We start from the raw sequence: 22539 nt of genomic DNA, 5'->3' as shown, positions 1-22539 counted from the left end.
GAACCCACCGAAAGCTCAGATGATAGTTAAAGCATTTTTTAGTAATAAAGCATTTTAAAATTAAGGTATCTACATTGTTTTTTAGACATAATACTATTGTACGCTTAATAGGTAGTATCAACATAGCTGTAAATGCACTGGCAAACCAAAAAATTAATTTGATTCTCTTTATTGTGACATCTGCTTTATTGCAGCAGTCTGAAACTGAATCTGCAATAGCTCCAGGGTAGGCCTGTGTGTTAAATAATGAAAGTGCTACAAAGGAAAATTAAATCTGGAAAAGGGGTTGTGAAATGGGATATGTCTGCGAGATTTCAGATGGCAAGATAAAGGAAAGCCTCATTAGAAATTTTAAACAAGGAAAAATGAGGGAGCATGCAAATAGTGTGAGGAAAGTATTCCAAGCAGGGCCAACAAGTGCATAGCCCTGGAGACAAGAATATGCACCACAAGTTAGAGAAAGAAGGAAACCAGTGTGACTAGTGTGGAAAGAACCATGAGATCTTGTGGATTTTAATAAGTCCCTTGACTTTTTAATCTGGGAAAGATGGAATGCCAAGGATATTTTTGAGCTGGGCAATGGCATCATTTATCTGTCTTTACAAATAATTCTGGCCTCTTTGTTGAAAATAGACTGCCAGGAGGCTAAAGATAGAAACAAAGAAGACTGGGAGGAGGAGGCATTGTAAAATTCCAGGTAAAAGGTGATGGAATCTTGGACTCCAGTGGTGGCAATGGATGAGAGAACTGGCCAAATTGCAAAAACATCCATTTTGAAGATAAACAGGATTCTTAATACCAAAGATTCTAAAATTATTATAATACGATACTAGAAGGTGTAACTTTGATATTTATAATATGATACTAGAAGGTGTTACTTTGGTACATTACTCTAATTTCAATGAATTTTGAAATAGTTTTATTTGAAACCACATTTTATATAGATACTAGCACAATAATTCTCTATTTCTCTTTTTGATAACTGTAATGCTCAAATTTAATGGATTCATTCATTTTTACTAAGTTTGAAAAATAAACCAATTTATTTTTTGAGCAAAGAAGTCCCAGTCTCCAAATGAAGAAAATACATAGGGGAAATAATTTTTGCATTTACCAAATGACACTGGTATGTATAAAATCAGTGGAACTTTTTGTAATTTGTTTTTATTAAAGTATAGCATATGGGCAATACAAGCCAAAAAAAAAAAAAAAAAAAACCCAAAACAGACTTTTAAGAATTTTTACAAAGTAAGCCCGACCATTTAACCAAAACTCAGATAAAGAATTATAACATTAGGAAAATGGAGATTGTTCCCTTAGGAAAATGTCATCTGGTGACCCTTCTGATTATTACTCACCCTCAAGGGATAACCACTATTCTGACTTCTAACAGTTTAAATTAGTTATATTTAAATATATATATATATTTTTTTACTTTATACAAATGGAATTATATATTATGTGTTAATCTGTGTTTTCCTTCACTCAACAGTATTTGTGAGGTTCACGCAGGTCATTACATATAATTGTAGTTGGCTCATTTTCATTGTTGAATATGGTACTCCATTATGAATCTATCACAATTTATCCATCTAATTGCTGGGGATTTGAGTTATTTCCATTTTTGGCTATTATATACATGTTCATATATTTTGGTGATCATAACTGAAAGTTCTGTTGAGTAGATACTCAAGAGTATACAGGGCATGTATATGTCCAATATAATAGATAGAATCCACCTCCATAGTAACACTGCACCAGTTTACACTTCCACTGGAAGTGGGGGTCTATTTCTAGGCTTTCTATTCAGTACTACTGATTTATGTGTCTACTCTCTGACCAATGCCACATGTTCTTGATAGCTGTAGTTTTTCATAAAGACTTGAAATTGGATAGTGTGACTTCTCAGACTGTGTTTATTCTTCCTGTTCAGTATTTTTTAGGATCTTACCTTTTCTATATGAATTATTGACTCAATTCATTAATATGCATAGGGTGGCTAGATGGAATTTTTATTGAGATTATGTTGGACATATAGATCAAGCTCGGAAGAACTGGCATCAAAACAATTTTGATTCTTCTGATCCATGGACATAAAATACCTTATATTTATTTAGATCTTTGATATTTTCATTACACAGCCTCATAGTTTTCTGCCTGTGGATTATTTTGTCAGAAAAAAGTATTTTGGAGGGGGAAGAGAAGAGGAGGTGCTATAGTAAATGGTATTGCTTATTTTAATTTCTGAGTTAAAATTTTAATGCTAGTGTATAGAAAACTATTGTTTTTTGTATACTGGCCATGTATCCTACAATCTGGAATAAATTTTTACTCTTAGTTCAGGATTATTTTATAGATTGCTTGAGATTCTCTATGAAGACAATCATCTGTATATAAAGATACCAGTTTTATTTCTTTATAATCTGTGTATCTTTTATTTCTTTGTTTTTTCTTATTGTGTTAGCTAGAACAATCAATATAATGTTGAATATGAGTGGTAAGATCAGGCATCCTTGCTTTGTGCTTGATCTTACAGAAAAATGTGTTAAGTCTCTCACTAATAAGCATCACATTACTGTAGGTTTTTCATATTTGTGCTTTATTAGGCTAAGGAAACTCCCCTCTCAATTCCTATATTTTTTTTTACTTTTTTCTTTAAACAAATGAATGTTTAATTTTATTGACTACTTTTATGCATCTATTTATATAACTATATGTTTTTTCTTATTACAGTGTTAATATAATAAATTATATTGACCAATGTGCAAATAATTGGGTCAAGTTTCGATTCCTGCAATGACCCCATTGGTCAAGATTTATTATCCCTTTTACTTATTGCTGGATTAAATTGATAATACTTTCTTAAGGATTTTGCTTTTATGTTCCTGAAGGATACTAATCTATAGTTTGCTTTCTTTGTAAGCTCTTTATCTGCTTTTGGTAATAGAGTAATGCTAAGCTGATGAAATGGGTCAAGAAGTATTCCATAGCTTTTTGGGGGAAGAGATTGTGGAAAATTAGTATTATTTTCCCATTAAATATTTGGTTGAATTTCTCTGAACCTAGTGCTTCTCTCTTTTCCTTCCTTCCTACGTTCCTTCCTTCCTTCCTTCCTTCCTTCCTTCCTTCCTTCCTTCCTTCCTTCCTTTCCTCCCTCCCTCTCTCTCTCTCTTTCTCTCAAAGGTTTTAAATTAACTCAATTATTAACTACTTTGATAGGCATACGGCTATTCATCTTACCTATTTTTACTTGAGTGAGTATTTAGACTTACAAAACAATTGTTTTATTTTATCTTAGTCATCAAATTTGTGGGCATAGAGTTTTTAAAATAATCTATTATTTTTTAATGCCACAGAATCATTAAAATTACTATTTTTGGTAATATATGTATGTATTCTTTCCTTTTTCTCTTGGCTAACCTAGCTAGTTTATAAATTTTATTGATATTTTTTTAAAATAGCTTTTAGTTTTATTGGTTTTCTCTATTTTTTTCCTGTTTTAAATTTCATTGATTTCTGCTCTTATTTTCATTTCTTTTCTCTTGCTATCTTTTTATTTAACTTTCTTTTCTTTCTCTTCTTTACTAAGGTAAGAACTCAGATTATTAATTTCAGATATTTTTTTATTTTCTAATGTTATATTAAATGCAAATTTTCCTCTAAGTACCACATCCCTAAAGACTCTGGGATTCTGCTATACTCCACAGGCTTTGATAAGTTGTATTTTTTTTCATTTAATTCAAAATACTTTCAAATTTTTCTTAGGACTTCTTTGATCCTTGTATTATTTAAGACTGTTCATTTACTTTCCAAATATTGGGGATTCTTCCCAGCTATCTTTATGTTAATGATTTCCTAATGTAATTCCATCATAGTTTGAGAACATATTTTATGTGATTCAAGTATTTTTAACATAAATCTTGGTCTGTCTTGATGAATGTTCCATGTAAACTTGAAAAGTATATTCTACTGTTGTTGGATGGAGTATTTTCTACATATCAATTAGATCATATTGATCTAATTAGTGCTGTTAAAGTAATTCTCACTGTTTTTCTGACTGCTTGATTCAGCAGTTACTGACAGAGGAGGATTGAAGTCTCCAACTGTAATAATTCTTTCCAGTTATATCAGTTGTTTTCCTCATTTGTTTTTATCTTTGCTGTATGGAATATACATATTTAAGATTGTTATATTTTCTTGGAGAATTAACCAGTCATTGCATAATGCCCCTCTTTATCACTGACATATTTCCTTGTCTGATTTCTCTGAAATTAATATAACTACTCTAGTTTTCACTAACTAGAGTTGCCTGGTGTATCTCTCTCCATAATTTTACTTTTAACCAATCAAAGTCTTTATATTAGGGATGCCTGGGTGGCTCAATGTTTGAGCTTCTGTCTTTGGCTCAGGTCGTGATTCTGGGGTCCTGGGATTGAGTCCTGCATTAGGCTCCCCTCAGGGAGCCTGCTTCTTCCAATGCCTATGTTTCTGCCTCTCTCTCTCTGTCTATCATGAATAAATAAATAAAATCTTAAAAAGAACAAAGTCTTTATATTAAAGTGGGTTTCTTGTAGAAAACATATAGTTGTATTTTGTTTTTTTAAACTTCATTGACAATCTCTTCGTAACTAGTATGTTTAAAATATTCTCAATTAAAATGTTGATATAGTTGAATTAGTATTTAACATCATTGTAACTGTATCTATAACTGTTTTCTATTAATTGCATTAGCTCTTTTCTTCTCTCTAATTTTTTGTTTTCTTTGATTTTAATTGAGCTTTTTATATAATTCCTTTTTATCTCCTCTCTTAATGTATTTGTTCTCTGAAGAAAATTTTAATGGTTGTCCTAGAGCAGTTTGACTGTTAGTTTTAAGATCTGTGGTAACAAAATGCCACAAAGGATGGATTCAAGCAAAAGAAATTTATTCCCTCACAGCTCTGGAGCTCAGAATTCTAAAATCAAAATGACACAAGACCATACTTCCTTTAAAGGCTCTTGTCTTTCCTCACCTCTCGCTAGCTTTTGGTAGTTGCTGACAGCCCTTCTGTTCCCTGGTTTGCAACTCTATCACTTCCAATATTTGTTTCTGGTGTTATGTGGCATTCTCCTGGTGTTTCCTCTGTCTCCATATGACAGTCTTCCATCTGTGTTTGGGTGCCCAGATTTCCCTTATCTAATAAGGACATCAGTTATTCCATTAAGGCCTATTCTGATCCAACAGCACTTCATTTTAGCATGATTACATCAGCAAAGGCCTTACTTCCAAATAAGTCTATATTCACAGGTACTGGAGATAGGACAAAACATGTCATTTGGGGGGAAACAGTTCAACCTACAGTCAACATGATATGCCTAAGTGTATACTTCTTTCAGCATCTATCACCCTCAGTGTGCTCTAAGCTAACTAGATCTGTGGTTTTACGTCTGTTAGTTTTTGGAAATTTCTCAGCTATTTTTAGTTCAAAAATCTCTTCTGTTCTCCATGTCTTTCCCTTTAGGTATTCAAATTGTGTGTATGTTACCTCTTTTAATTTGTTCTCTATATCCATAGTTCTTAGATATTTTTATTATTTTTTTCATTCTTTCTTTTTTTTTCCCTCTGTGAATTTTAGTTTGGAAAGTGTCTACTGAATTACCTTCAAGCTCATTGATTCTTTTTCAGCTATGGCTGGCCTACTGAGGAGCCCATCAAAGGCATTCTTTATTTCTATTACTATTTCTGATTTGTAGCATGTCTTCAAGAATTTCTATTTCTCTGCTTATATTGCCCATCTGTTCTTGCATATGGTCTATTTTTTTCATTAGAGCCTTTAACATAATAATCATAGTTAATTTACATTTCCTGTCTAATAATTTTAATCTTTGTGCTGTATTTGAGTGATTCTGATGATTGCTTTGTCTCTGTAGCCTGTGTTTTTTCTTGCCTTTTGTCATGCCTTGTAAGTTTTTGTTAAAAGTCAGAAATGCTGTAGAAGTCGTAAAACCTGAGGTGAATAGCCTTTACTATAGGGACTTATGTTAATTGGCTGGGATTTGGTCTGCATTTAATATTTGTTGTAAATTTACAGGTATCAGAGGCTTCCAACCCCTCTAGTTTCTTTGTTTTTATCTTCTCTTTTGGCTTTCCAGCTTTTCTTTGTATAGTACCTTGGAAAGAGTCTTTGTCTCACTCTTTCCACTGTGATCCACTGTTATCCTGCTACAATCTTAGTGTGGCAGTAGGTTGTGGGGGACAGTGTATGTTCAATATTCTTCTAGTCAATCTAAATATTTCAGGGGGCTTTCCACTCATGCCTATGGCTTTGCATGTGTGTCTGTCCTTGCCTCCAGTGGTATAAATTTGTCTTTCCTCTTGATCTTGCTTTTTTCCCTATTTGCCATGTTTCCATCCTATTTTCTTGAAGTCTAATTTCCTGTTTATTCTGTTTTCTTAATTTAGGAAAGACTGAAAGACTGGAGGGGACTGGAGGGAGGAAGAGTTCCCTTCTTTTGGCCCAAATGAAGTTTTAGAATTGTACGCTGCTGAAGTCTTTTCCCTTTAAAAATAGGCCATTGTTTTGGAGAAGGCAGTGGATGTGTTTGCCAATGCTTACTTTTCCCCCTCCTACTGCCAGGGATTCTAGAGGTTATTTCTCAAATATTCACTGTAACAACCAGATAGAACTCTGTTCACAACCCAGTATGGTTGATCCCTCTAGCACTACTGAGATAAGACACTATTGAGTAATCTACCTCATGCTCCATAGAGATAGGTTTTCAATTCAGGCTAGTGGGAATAAGTACTTTCTCTCTGAACATCCTGTAAACTCTAGTGTCATGTTCTCTGTGTACTCTTGCCTTTTTCTGCCCCATAAAACCTGGCTTTACTCTTCTATTATGCTGTTTGCAAACACTTTCCAAGCAGTTATAAGGGGAGTCTTAACTCATACCTCAGTTGTTTTCCATCTTTCAGGGATCACTATCCTTTGTTGTCTATTGTCTTGAGGCTTTTGCTTCATGTATTTTTTTAGTTTTTAATTATTTCAGGTAGGAGAGTGAATAGGATCCTTGTTACACTACATTGGTTGGAAGCAGAAATCATTCTATTGCTTTCTAATATGATCTGTAAGGGGCTTGCTCTTATTAATATTCATTATTAAAACACAATAAAATCATGTTTTCAAGAATAATTTCAAGTCTGTGTCAAGTTGAAATATTTTTATTTGTATTCATTCCATTAGATTGCTTTTACAAGCTTCTCAAGCAAGCATTAGATAATGACATTCAGGCAGGCTCAGGACCGAGGTGAGACCAGTGAAGCATCTAGAGTGCAAAATTTAATAATGTACTTACTCTTAGGGTAATGCAAGTCCATGACCTTAAGAGTTAATGCCTTTCTAAGAGTGGATATGGGAGAACGAATGCTTTTATCATTTCTTATTATGCAAACATAAGGCAAATACTTATTCACTAGAAGTTCTGAAAGTGCTGAAGTACCACATGTAGATCCTGGATAGTATTCTGTTTTTAAGTGCAAATTGTGTATAGTATTTTCCAAAATTATGACATGCACAAGTGGAGAAATATGCTTTATTTAATTTCCAGAAATCCAGATTAAGATTTTTCCAGCATCTTAAGATTGTTATTTTTAAAATGATTGTTATTATTGGTCCTGTTATTTATTCAAGCATGTAATCACAGAAGGGAGATTGAGAATAGATTTAATACTTGGGATAGGCAACTTCATCTTCTACTCTCCTCAAAATAAAAAAAATGCCTGAACATAACTGATCTGGGCTTGGTGTGATGTAACTTGGAATAACTGTAGGCTTTCTGTGCACTGAATTTGGTAGGTTGGGAATTATATTATTAAACTATTGTCCAGTACAATAAATAGTTCTGAGGGTATGAGTCAGGGCCTCTAAAAGGAAATTATTCTAGAAGCAATTCTCTACCTCATTTTTTTTCTATAACTCTAAAGATTTCAGAAGTAACTTATTAAATGTTAAAAATAAAAAACATGTAATGTGTAGAATTAGAGAGGACTTTTATGGCATTTTTAAGCAAGACCTAAATGCTAAGTGTCACTTTCATGAGGTTGGAATCAATGTACCCAATAAGGAATATGAATGTCAGGAAATGGTTCCTACTCTGAGGTATATACTCAGCCAGGCTCTAGGTGTCCAACAATGTGAAAAAGAGGCATGCCAATGCCCCCATGGAGTTTATAGTCTGTTAGAGAAGAGAGATCCTCCTAAAAATACCACACCATAAATGTAAACATATTGGTATATTGTGCTATGCAAGAGATACAGCTGCTATGGTGAGAGTTGAAAATAGAGATATTTAAACTGGCCAGGGTAAGTTACCCTAGGAAGTGATACTTAACATGAAATCTAATATGAATAGGAGCTACCTAGGCAAAATAAATGTGCAAGAGAAATAAGTGGCTGGAAGGAGTAGGGGACTGAAAGGGACTGGTCTATCTCCAGTGAAAAGAAAAAGAATGAATGTGGGGGTAACATGGCTTTGTTGATACCTTGCGGCTGAACTATATGAGAGAAAGTCTCTTGGTCAAGTTATTTTAAGAACAATGGAAAACCAATAAAAGATTTTTGACAGGGTTATAAAAATCATCATTTTTGCATTTAAAAAAACTTTGCTCTGGATGTGTTGTGGAGAACAGACTGAAAGTGTGCCAGAGTGGAGGCCTGGAGACCATTGAAGGAACAATTGAAGTATCCATGTCAGACATAATATGAACGTGAATTTGAGTGGTGGTGAAACTAGGCTAAATATAGAATCAAGAAATATTTTGAAAACAAAATTCACATTTTAACTTATTTCATATTTGTAAGTTAGTAAAGCTATTGACAAAAGATTTGTATATAATTTAACCCCTATGGGGTGAATCTTTGTGGGAATGCTTATTACCCAGAATATCTTGTTTTCAGTACTTCATGGGGAATGAAGATTTTATATATTAAATTTGGGACAAATATGGAGCATATCCCAGAACAAATTCATGTGTAATTTGGGAGACATATCAATAAACACATGGAAAGCAGTAGATGGGAGGATGAACAAAAGACATTTTGGGATGTGTTTGTTTGTTTGTTTGTTTTGATAATAAGTAGGAGATTTAAATCCAGACTCAGAATCAAGTTCTCCCTGATACCACAATATGGCTCTTAAGTTGGGGAACAGGTTACCTAATGCCTAGTACCTTAGGACAGAGATTTGGGACATAAAGTCAGTTGAGTATAGTATCAATTTTCTTCCCCCAAAGTGTTTAGCTAATAGAAAGCCAAGGAAGAAGTCTTAAATCTATTTATTGTGAAAAATAATAAGGATGTTATTTTTTTTTTATGATAGGCACACAGTGAAAGGGAGAGAGAGGCAGAGACATAGGCAGAGGGAGAAGCAGGCCCCATGCACTGGGAGCCTGACGTGGGATTCGATCCCGGGTCTCCAGGATCGCGCCCTGGGTCAAAGGCAGGTGCTAAACCGCTGCCCCACCCAGGGATCCCAATAAGGATGTTATGTTGATCTTATCAGTCTAATTTTAAGATTGGTGAGCAATTGAGTACAAACTCGACTGACCAAGCCACTCAGGTGCCCCTTAAATTTATTTTGTAAGTGATACATGATTATCCATGTTACAAAATTTGATATATTTGCATTCTATTATTTATGAGTATAATTTATTTCATACATCAGAAAAGTACATATATTTCTGAGTCCAGATTTAGAAGTGGGGCAGCCCGTGTGGCTCAGCAGTGTAGTGCTACCTTCAGCCCAGGGTGTGATCCTGGAGACCTGGGATCCAGTCCCACGTCATGCTCCCTGCTTGGAGCCTGCTTCTCCCTCTGATGTGTCTCTGCCGCTCTCTCTCTCTCTCTCTCTCTCTCTCTCTCTCTCTGTGTCTCTCTTGAATAAATAAATAAAATATTTAAAATTAAAAAATAATAAATATTTTAAAGTGTGAAATGTACTCACAAAAAATGCATGTCCAATATATTTATTACTAAATACTATAGCAGTAGCATGAATCCTGAGTTCAAAAGATATTTTGTTATGCTTCTCTACTTTTGCAAAGTGATTGATTAAAAAATTCAATGCTAGGGACGCCTGGGTGGCTCAGTGGCTGAGCATCTGCCTTTGGTTAAGGGTGTGATCTCAGGGTCTGGGATTGAGTCCCACATCGGGCTCCCTGTGAGGAGCCTGCGTCTCTCTCTCCCCGTCTCTGCTTCTATCTCTGTGTCTCTCATGCATAAATAAATAAAATCTTGAAAAAAAAATTCAATGCTATGCTTGAATTTGATACAGCGAAGAATGAAATTCAAGGTCATTGATGATTTAAGATTAGTTGGGTATCTAACTTTCTGTTGTTAGAAAACAAACCATCCCAAAATTTAGTAGCATAAAACACTAATCATTTTATTATACTTACAGTTTGTGAGTCAGAAATGCAGATTGGACATAGTTTGGATGGCTTGTCTATGTTCCATGATGTCTAGGGTTTTAGATGAGAAGATTAAAATGGTTGGAGGTAACTTGAGTAGCTGGAGACTAGAATCATATAGACACATTTTCAAACAATTATCTTGTGCCAGAGATGGGATGACTTAAATTTGCGTTTAGCTGGAACTGTCAACCCAGAATGTCTACGTGGTCTTTTTGTGAACATGGGCTTTCTCATGGCATTGCTTCAAGCTAGTAGGACACCTTACATGATGACCCAGGGCTCTAAGAAGGAGTGTTTCAGATAACAAGACAAAACCATATGGCCTTTTATGAGCTAGTTTTAGAGTCACATAGCATTATTTGTACCATATTCTACTGGTTGAAGCAATCACTAGCTTTCCAATTTCAAGGTTAGGTGACATAGACTCTACAGCATGATGGAATAAGCGTCAAAGATTTTGTGACCATGTTTCAAAACTGCCACAGACCTGAATAGTAACATTGAGAGGCTATCCTCACCACTTTTGAGATGTGATGCATTTGTAACAGAAAAGCTATGGTGAAACATCCCAGAACACTTTTAGCATTTAGATAATGATTTATTCAGTGATTCAGTTCCATACATTCTAAATTCCAGATTCATGTCTTTTGAATTGTCAATACTCTTGACCATCTCAACTATCTTCTTAGCAAAATTGTTGTCAGTAGACTTTTTTTCAAGATTTTATTTATTTAACAGAAAAAGAACACAAGCAGGTAGAGTGGTAGACAGAGGAGAAGGAAAAGCAGGTTTAACCCTCTAAACCACTCAGGCACCCCAAGTAAGGCTTTCCTGACACAGAATCCCTACTGAGCAGAGACCCTGATGTGGGGCTCAATCCTCAGATTCTGGGTCATGACCTGAGCCGAAGGCCGGTGCTTAACTGACTGAGCCACCCAGGCACCCCATGCTGTCAATAGTCTTACAGATGCATACGAGCATATATTTTAATCTAAAGTAATAATTCAGAATATGGAATATCCAATAGTAGTTTATTCTCTTTAATTATCTGCAATACCTCATACTTAAAGGATACAATCTACATTTAAAATATCACTAGGTAGACAGGGATTTCTGAATATGTCTTGTGAAGAGAATTTTTCATTTAATACATATTGCTGTATCCAAGTCAGTAAAATAGTATTTGAATTGTCATACTCTCTTTTCATATGTTTTGAAGCCTAGGAATATTCTCTTTTGGAGAACTGGAGATTGAAATGGTATTTGTTTTTGTTTTTTTTTAATTTTTATTTATGATAGTCACAGAGAGAGAGAGAGAGAGAGAGGCAGAGACACAGGCAGAGGGAGAAGCAGGCTCCATGCACCGGGAGCCCGATGTGGGATTCGATCCCAGGTCTCCAGGATCGCACCCTGGGCCAAAGGCAGGCACCAAACCACTGCGCCACCCAGGGATTCCCAAAATGGTATTTGTTAAAAGGGAATTCCCCATGTACTTCAAAAACTGACAAAATACTGGAATGCAACACATTAATGGAATGAATGAAAACATAGAGGGTAGGTTTCTTTTAAAGATACTACATCTAAGTCGGAACTTCATACTTTAAGAAGAATATCAAGGAATTGGAGAGAAATCAATCAACTGGTGATTCAGAAAAATTAGCATTTTAAACTTTTAAGTTATATAGGATATTTTCCTTTAATCATATTTATATAATATATGTACTATTCAAATAATTTTAATATGTGTAATATCACACTGGATTTTTACAAAAGCATCTAGATTTCTTCACACAATGCAGCCAATTAGTCAGGACAAGAATTTTACATAAGATCACATGACATTGACTTCTCTCTGATAAATCATTATGATAAATCATTTAAGATAAATCATAAATCATTATGATCCTTTAGAGGAGTCAGAAAAATTGTGTTTGTTTGTGTCACAAGCTTTCAACAGAAAAAAAAAATTTAACCTCTAGAAGAGAAAAATCTAAGGAAAAATAATTAAATGCCATGGAATCTTCTACATTAGGTTTGTATGTATAAGCTAATAACTTGGGACTAAAAATAGTATAAGAACACTTCCACTTATCTCAGACTGTAGACTTCTAAAAATAGGCTTATATGAGTTTTTTATTAAGCTGTGCTTCCTCCTGAAAATTGATTTAAATGAGAGTGATGGAACAAAACAGGCATAAATCTACAAAAACAAATAAAAAGGGAATAGATGTAACCATAAATATGGCATATCAATAAATTTCTAGAAGCCAGAATGTGGGTGGAAAGTATTGATTGATTTAGAAAGTGGGAAAAATAAAACTGAGGTCTGCAAGAAAGAAGCCAATAAGTAAGGCTTACTCTTTTTTTTTTTTTAAGATTTTGCTATTTATTTATTTATTTATTTATTTATTTATTTATTTATTTGATATAGAGAGAGAGCACACAAGCAGAGAGAGAAGCAGGTGGAGTAGCAGAGGAAGAGGGAGAAGCAGGCTCTCTGCTGAGGAGGGAGCCCACTGCAGGGCTGGATCCCAAGACCCTAGGATCATGACCTGAGCTGAAGTCAGACACTTAACCCACTAAACCACCCAGACACCCCAAGTAGGGCTTTCCTGACACAGAATCCACAAGATTTGGGGCTCAGAGGCACCAGGTACCTCTGGAGAAGGGATGTTGGTGAGTTTAGAAACCTAAAAAGATATTTAGGCCCTCTGAGATTTGCCCCTATTTGAAGAAACAGATGAATTCCCTGACTAACCCTGGCATATATATGGAAAGTATATATATGGAAAATATATATATATATATATTCCATCTTTCCATATGTGTGTGTGTATGTACACACGCATTTATACACACGTACATGGAACGATTTAACTAGACAGTCTGTATTCCGAAATAAAAACTAAGCATAGGCATAAAGTACTGTTCTTTAAAAGATGATACTGGATGATTAAATGTCAATATAAAAGTCCTTTCCACTTCTAGATTCTCAAAAGCCCTCATTGCATTGCCCTGTGGGAATTGAAGCTTGGGAAAAGAGCACAGGAAAAATGATTATCTGGCTACTGTTTTGCCATAATAAACTGTCCCTTTTCTCTGACTCATTAGTTGTGTGTTTTCGGCCAGAATCCATGAAAACGAAGCATGCTAATATGCTACCTTGCAATTAGGGGAAAATATCAGCCTCTTCACAGTTCTTATAATCACCGATTATAAATTAGAAAATGAGGTTTAGTGAGGTTGGACAATCTGCTCAAGGCCACACAACTAACAGGAAGGAAAGCTTGCTTCTGAACTATCTATGTTACTCCAACTTCACTAACAGATATGCTATTTGAATTAATGCTTTTGAGAAGGGCAATCTCCAGGTAAAAAGAACTGAGGGACAGGGGATTATCTGTGTATCACTCTTGCATGAGATATATCACATTTTCAGTGGCATGCCTCAGGAATTACCAGTAAAATCTTCAGAAGGGTAAGCTTTACCTTCCTTTAAAACAAGTGAAACTCTAAGAATGGTTTTCTTTAAAATCAGCAATGTACCCGTAAGCTGTAAATTTTTCCTAAGTGTCATTACAATATGTTCCTTCTTTTGAGAGATTTCTGGATGGCATTAGTTCTAACAATGAGGTATTAAAGCAATGTGATATTAAGGAACACTGGTCTTTATGATCCTTAGCTTCATAACAAGAGTGGCAGTGTTTGGGCCAAACAGACAATAAAAATCAAACTGAAAAAAGCCACAACATGATTTCAAACATGTGAAGCTGCTGCTGCCGAGTAATGGTTAGCCTTCACCAGCATCTGTCTTTCCTACTTCTTCTGATTGCCTTCCAACTATGGGAACCACAGGAATTGACTCCAGGCAAATAAAGCACTGGACGTGTGATGGTAATCTTTGCCACAAAATAAATGAGATGGTCTGGAAAACTTCACCTTCAGAAGGAGACTTTTACTTTTTGTTAAAATAGCATAATCTGTTCCTGAGATACCGACTAAGTGAAGCTCAGAGTTCAGTTGTATAGGTGGGTGAAAAAGAGAAGAGATATACATTTCCTAGAAAATCTAGAAAATCTCATGCACCTTCATATTTTTCTTTTTTCTTTCAAGCTCTTAACATAGTGCTAAAAAAGAAGCTTAGCTATCCAAAAAAAAGAAAAAAAGTTTATCAATAAAAATTCAAATCTATCTTGCAACTTGAAATTTTTCCATTTCTCCTGGTTTCTCAGAGCATTTGAGGGAGTCCAGCAGCCACAGAGGGTTGGGAGAAACAGAACAACAGTACTGTCCTGCTGATCTCTCCTCAGTAACAGTCTCAGTTTCCAAGTCTGTTTACAAACATGAAAATTGAGTCTTATAGACATTTAGATGGCAAGACACAATTATTACGTGGCATACTCCAGATTCAAAACTGGTAGGCCCTAACCTTCAAAGTGTAACATTTTCCTTTTCTTTCTTTTCTTTTATTATATTATTATTATTATTATTATTATTATATTATTATTATTATTGGCTTCTTACAGGAAAATGCCATACGGCAGAAGTGGCAAAAAAACCACTAAAATGTAGGAGCTCCTGGCTGGCTCAGTCAGTTGAGCACCCAACACAGTTTCCGCTCAGGCCATTATCTCAGGGACGTGGGATTGAGCCCTGCATAAGGCTCAGTGCTCAGTGTGGTGTCTGCTTGAGAGACTCTCTCTCTTTCTCTCCCTCTACTTCTGCCTTTCCCCCTGCTCACGCTGCCTGTCTCTCTGTCTCAAATAAGTTAAACCAACAAACAAACACATAAAGCTTTTTAAAAAAAAAAAAAAGGCAATAAAATGTAACCAAACTCATGTTTTCCTTATTTTGAAGTTTTCCATAGTTAGTCCTATACAGTTTCAAAGACTCAAAAGAATAATAAAATGTAAATTGAAATCACATTATCTAAGAGCAAATTAGGACAAAATAAAAATCTTCAATATGATAGTTTTAGCTGAGGTCTTTCTTTCTTTCTTACAGGAAAAACATTGTGCAAATTAGTATAAGAATTATGTCAGTACATATCCATTAGTATGTAAGCATCATAAGGTTGTCAGAAAGGTATTTATGTTATTTACTGGTATATCCTCAGCACATGGAATGATGTTGATTATCTAACAAATTATTAATAAATATAAATTAAATATGTTAATAAATGGAATTGATTAAATCGTTTTGTCTTCAAGCTCAACTTCAGATAATTCTATGTATGGATTCATTCCCATAAAAGTTTGTGGGCAAATCCAGATGATATGTGGAAGTAGATTAGAAACTCCTTCTTCAAAAAAAAAGAAAAAGAAAAAGAAACTCCTTCTTCACCAATGGTAAGATCTAGAATCAACCTTGTGGCCTTATCTAGGTGCACTATGAGGTCACAATTTGCTTTTAAGCTACTTTGAGCCAGCTAAGCAGCACATTTCTACTTTAACTTCCATTGTATAAGTCAAGCCTATATGAATAGCTATCGTCTAGGATCAGAGATCTGTCCTACTGGGTAAAGGTCTGATCTTCAGTCTAGCCCTATCTTCTTTCCGCCAAAGCTCAATTGACTTTGTGTTCCAATAACTGATTTGTCTACTACCTTGCCATAGGTAACAACTACCAGCCCTCACCCACTATATCAAATCTATTAGATAACATTCAATGATGTAATTTACATAATGTATTTAAACTTTTTCCTAACTTGTACATTCTTCAAAAGAAGTGACTTTTTGATTCACTCAAAAAATGTATTGAATACTATATTATGGCTCTAATATATATTCAACAAATTCTTGTTCATGGACTAGACAAATTTCATCTTATATGTAATACATGGAACTAATATGGTTGAGAGAGAGAAAAAGGAAGGAAGCCCTTTTATGCCTCTTCGTATAAGGGCACTAAGCCTACCCGAAGGCTTTACTTGCATGACATAATTACCACTCAAAGGCCCCATCTCCAAACCTCATTGCATTGGGATTAGGGTTTCAATATAGGATTTTTTGGACAGGACACAAACATATAGTTCATTGTGGTACCATAATCTGAGGGTCAGTGTAGACTAGGATGGATGGTAAAGCTTTCTGAGAACATGAGAATGAACACCAAGCCTTATAAAGAGTGGGAAGAGTATTTAATCATACAATAAATGAAAAGATGAATGTTTTCTGAAAAGAAATATTAATGCAGATTGTAGTACACCAAGTGATGTTAATGTTGCAATGTTGTTTATTGAATGTGCATCAAGAGTTAGATAAAGGAAGAGAGAGATAGAGACAGAGAGACAGAGTGAGGAAGGATGAGAAAGATCTTCAATTAGTGATAAGCAAAAATACTGTGTTTACTGGGCATGTAAGTCATCTTCCAAAAATATTTTGTTCATCAAGAACTTAGCAGGAAACAGGCTGCAGAGAGTTTGATTAGTGTGAGGATTTAAAGAGCTATCAAAGGCTGGTGAATTATCCAAGGAATGGCAACAGTGAGAAGTGGTGTGGCAAGGGAATGGAATGATGTTACTGTTGTGAGAATTCAGAGAGAAACATAGCCAGGGACTTGAGGTGAAAGTCACAACAGGGGATCCCTGGGTGGCGCAGTGGTTTAGCACCTGCCTTTGGCCCAGGGCGCGATCCTGGAGACCCGGGATTGAATCCCACTTTGGGCTCCCGGTGCATGGAGCCTGCTTCTCCCTCTGCCTGTGTCTCTGCCTCTCTCTCAATCTCTGTGTGACTATCATAAAAAAATAATAATAATAAAAATTAAAAAAATAAAAAAATAAATTTAAAAAAAGTCACAACAGAAGAATAAACCTACTGGCAAAGCCATTACCTAGTAAGGGCTGAGGTAGATCTAAGTACATGGACCACTTCTCCTCCTCTCCTCTTCCATCTCCTGTTACTTCCTCTTATTAACACAATGATTCTCAACAGGGCCAATTTTGTCCCACCAACAGGACATTTGACAATGTCTGGAGATATTTTCTGATTGCCACTATAGAGGGAGGAGGTGCATCCAGTGGGTAGAAGCCATGGTGCTGCTAAACATCCTACAGTGCACAGGGCAGACCCCCAGAACCACAACAACAAATGATACAACCAAAGTGTCAGTAGTGTCTTGGTTGAGAAACTCTGTTGAAATAACCAAATCTAATCGAAAGCCTAGGGTAAGGGCAGTAAATGATACAGCCTATTGGCATTAGCCTCTTGGGGCTCATAGTAGTACAGAGAAGGTCAGAGAAATGATCTAGGGGTAGGGGGGGTGTCAGAGAATAATGAACAAATATGTTCAATTTTTTTCTATCTATTTGCTTTCAAAATACTCAGCTAGTTTGATGGTAATTAAATAAAAATATATATATATTTTTAAATTGCTGTACAAAATAATATGCTATTTATTACAACATCTTGATATTTAAAAAGTCAGATTTAAAAGAGGATTAATTTAAAAAGGTGATTTATGTTTATAATTCTAAAAACCTTAATCCTATAGTCAGGGCAAAATAAGAGGAAAACACTATAAAACATATTTGTCTTCTCAAGGAAATGGATCAATAGTTTGTTGAATTTCAACTTAGAAAATACATGTAATATATTTAATTATTGAGTTCATTTTCCATTGAGAAAAACTGTGATATTAAAAAGCCTGGGCAGCTGGGTGGCTCAGTGGTTTAGCGCCACCTTCGGCCCAGGGCATGATCCTGGAGACCCAGGATTGAGTTCCACATCAGGCTCCCTGCATGGAGCCTGCTTCTCCCTCTGCCTGTGTCTCTTCCTGTCTCTCTCTCTCTCTCTCTGTATCTCTCATGAACAAATAAATAAAATATTTTTTTAAAAGCCTGATATTTTTCTTAAAAATAAGTACTTAGGTAAATGTAAAAGAAAAAAATACATCTAGGAATGTGAAGTCAGGTTTCTATCCAAGTGAGTGTAACAGGACTGGAAAAGAGATTTATTCCTTAGGTGTCACTACAATGTGGTTCCCAAATTCTTTGCTACCAATTGCTTAAATCAAAATTATATGGTGTTTTATGTTGTTGTTGTTGTTATGAGGTTTTTATTTTTCTAAGTTGTGTCCAAAGTGGTAAATGAAATGAAATCACAATTTTCTTCATCTTTTTAATAACAAATATTTGGAAAACATTTGGTTATGTGGTAGCATGCATCATTGATCAAGAGCTTTTGTTTATTTTTGGGTATTTAGAATCATGTGTATATAGTCATTGTGTGACCAGAATGTCATCACAGTCAGAATTTTTAACTGGCATATAAACAGGTAAGAACATAATCCCCAAGACTGCATTTTAAAATTTAGGTCAGAAGCTCAATATTCCACTGGCAGGTGATTGTTGCAAAACACAATTTTTATAATAAGAGAACTCTTGTGTAGCTAAAAAGGGGAGTTCAATCAACTTTATAATATATATCCAGTTCACACTGCTTTACAGCCAGAAATTCTTTCATATATATTTAATTTTCATAGGTTGATTGTTTGCCTGGGCCTTCACCTCAGCTGCTCTGATAACTGAAACAGGGGTGCTGAGCCCAGCCAATCAGTCACTGTAGCCCTGAGATGATTTAGTTTAAACCCTCAAAACAAACCTTTCTAGATCCTCAACTGTGGTTTACCATGTGTGAATGCAGCCTCTATGAATGACTAGCGACTGCATAATTTAGATGCAAAAGAATAACCATTATGACAGTTAGATCCTTATCATTATCTTGCATTTCCTGTGCTTATTTCACCGTAGCTGAGAGACCTGCCCTTATAACAGCTCATCAAAATAAAATCTTCGAAAGTATCAATCACAAGACCTACATGTTTGGTTTTGTGTGTGGAGATTTTAGAAGTTTATTGTGATTCCTTAGCTTTTTGCAAGTAACATACAAGGCCAGGCTCATGATCAACTGTTAGACAAAATATGTCTTGAGTTCCCTCCTGTCCTCATGTTCTAAATGGAACATTTTTGTTTGCATACCATGTGAAAGGATTTTGAAATATACACTCTCTTATTCATTTTAAATTTGATATTAAAAAATGACTGATTTAAATAGTAGTGAAAGATACATTTTCCTGTGTATTATATATTGTAAACATTAGCCATTAAAAGGTTTTAAATCCCTTTTACTATAACATCAGAGTAATAGGTTTATTTAACTTATTCCATTTATGGAAAATGTCATAATACAATCCAGTTGGGAAAGTCAGTCTTTGTTGAGAAATCAAGTAGCCAAATCTACTAACGTTAAAGAGGCCACATCAAAGAAGGTAGGAAGTGCAGAGCCATAGTCGGGATAGAAACCAATCCTGGCTGCTGAGGTAGGGAAAGAGCTGTGATTGCAGAAGAGTGTGAATGAAAAGCAGAGTAGCACACAGAGGAGGGCACAGGGAAAATAATCGCCATAGCAATTGGCTTGGAAAGCAGGATTACCCAAATTTCGTGAGTTCTTACAACCAATGGGGCTTAAAGCTTAAAGTTTTAATGATCAGCATGCTTGGTTCAGGGAAGACTCAGAGGACATTGAGGTTGCTCCTGGAGAAAAGGTATAACAAATAGCTCATGGACTCACAGTATAGAAACAGCCATCTGAAGAGTGCCTGGAGCACACAGTGGGGAAGTTAGTTGCTCATCTCAGAGTGCATCCCAGAGAGACAGGGTTCACAGAAAGACCCCTCTAGGAACAAAGGATCTGGTAGGGCCATTTCCCTCTCCTACCCCTCAGCACAGACACAGAGCCACCTATAGGAACCAGCACAGCACCCACACTCTACCTAACTTGCTTACATCAAACCCCGTACTCCCATGCTCTGGTGGAAATGCCCTTATTGGCCACTCTTGCTTTAGTCCAGTGTGGTGGACCTCTCCTTCCCACTCCAAAGACTGGCTCAAACCTTGCCAACATCTTGTCTCTTTACCTGGAAGTTTTGCAAGGCCTCAAATCCAATGGCAGTGACACATCTCATTTCACAAGCAGACCAGAACATACCTAGTTAAAACACACCACATTCAACCCAGGGACCAAAGACTGCCCACAACAGGCAAAGAGAGCTTCTGCAGATGACTGCTCTGAAGGATAAAGCAGCCAGGACACAACAACAGAGCAGACAGCACACACACTGGAGACGCTCCCAGAAATTTCAGGCCCCGAGGAACAGTAGACACTGCAGGGCACCAGAAGACCTCTTCTTCATAAAGCTATTACCCTCAAGGACAGGAGATGTAGTTGATTTCCTTAACACACAGAAACAGGCACAGAAACTTAGACAAAATGAGATTACAGAGGAATTTGTCCCAAATGAAAGAACAGGACAAGGCCACAGCTGGAGATATAAGTGAAGCAGATATAAGTAACATGCCTGATGGAGAATTTAAAACAATGATCATAAGGATACTTGAGAAAAGAGTGGAGGACATAAGTAAGATGATCAACACAGAGATAAGGAGTAACATAGTAGAGATAAAGGGCTCAAAAAACAAATGAGAAACACATTTGATGGAATGAACAGCAGGCTGGAAGAAGCAGAGGAAGGAATTAATGACCTAGAAGACAGAGTAACAGAAAGTAATCAAGCTGAACAAATAAGAAAAAAAAGGAATCGTGCAAAATGAGAATAGCCTTAGAGAACTCAGTGACTCCATCAAACATAACACTTGTATTATAGGAGTCCCAGAAGAAGAAAAGACAGAAAAGGGGGTGGAGAATTTCCTTGAAGAAATAATAGATGAAAACCTCCTTAATAAAAGGAAGGAAACAGAAATCCACATCCAGGAGGCACAGAGAATGCCCAACAAACTCAACAAAAGCAGATCCATGCAAAGACATATTGTAATTAAAATAGCAAAATATGGCAATGAAGAAAAAACCTTAAAAGCATCAAGACAAAAGGAGACAGTTACATACACAGGAAACCTCTTAAGGCTACCAGTGGATTTTTCAGCAGAAACTTTCTAAGCCAGAAAGGCGTGGCATGATATATTCAAAGTGCTGAATAAGAAAAACCTACAACTAATAATACTATATCCAGCAAGGCTATCATTCAAAATAAAAGACGAGATCAAGAATATTCCACATGATCAAAACTACTAAGCCAGTCCTTTAAAAAATATTAAAGGGAACTCCTACAGTGGAAAGAAAAGACCAAAAATGACAGTATGTGGGTAAGAAACACAAAAGAAGTAAAAATAAATATAGTTGTAAAAAAAAATCAGTCAACTCACAAAATAAAATGATGTAAATTATGACACCATATGCCTAAAACATTGGAGGAGAAGAGTAAATAATGGGTTCAAGTTAAATGACCATCAATTTCATATAGATTGCTATATGCAGAAGATGTTATATACAAACCTAATGATAACCACAAACCAAAAACCACTAATAAATATGCAAAGAATAAAGAGAAAAAATCCAAATATATCACTAAAGAAAACCAGTAAACCCATGAAAGGATCAGGGAAAATCTTAGAAACAACCACAAAACAGTAAAAAAAAATGGCAATAAATACATACCTATCAATAATTGTTTTATTTTATTTATTTTTTATTTATTTATTTATTTATATTTATTTATTTATTTCTCAATAGTTGTTTTAAATGTGAATGGACTAACTGCTCCAATCAAAAGACATAGGGTTGACAGAATGGATAGAAAAGCAACACCCATCAATATGCTGCCTACAAATTCCCATTTCAGGCCTAAAGACTCTTGCAGATTGAAACTGAGACAATGAAGAATATTTATCATGCAAATAGATGTCAAAGGAAGGCCAGAGTTGCAATACTTATTATACCAGACAAAATAAACTTTATTTATTTTATTTTTTTCATAATAGACTTTAAAACAAAGACTGTGACAAGAGACAAAGAAAGACCCTTTATAATAAGTAATAAAGGAGACAATTTAACAAGTATATATGACAATTATAAATATTTACACACCCAACATGAGAGCACCCAAATACATAAACACATAAAACAGTTATTAACAAACATAAAGGAATTATTCAATAATAATAAAATAATAGTAGGGAAATTTAACATCCCACTTACATCAATAATGGACAGATCATCTAAACAGCACAACAAGGA

This window comes from Vulpes vulpes, chromosome 3 (genome assembly GCF_048418805.1).
Source record: "Vulpes vulpes isolate BD-2025 chromosome 3, VulVul3, whole genome shotgun sequence".
NCBI lineage: Eukaryota > Metazoa > Chordata > Mammalia > Carnivora > Canidae > Vulpes > Vulpes vulpes.
This window is presented reverse-complemented; position numbering follows the sequence as displayed.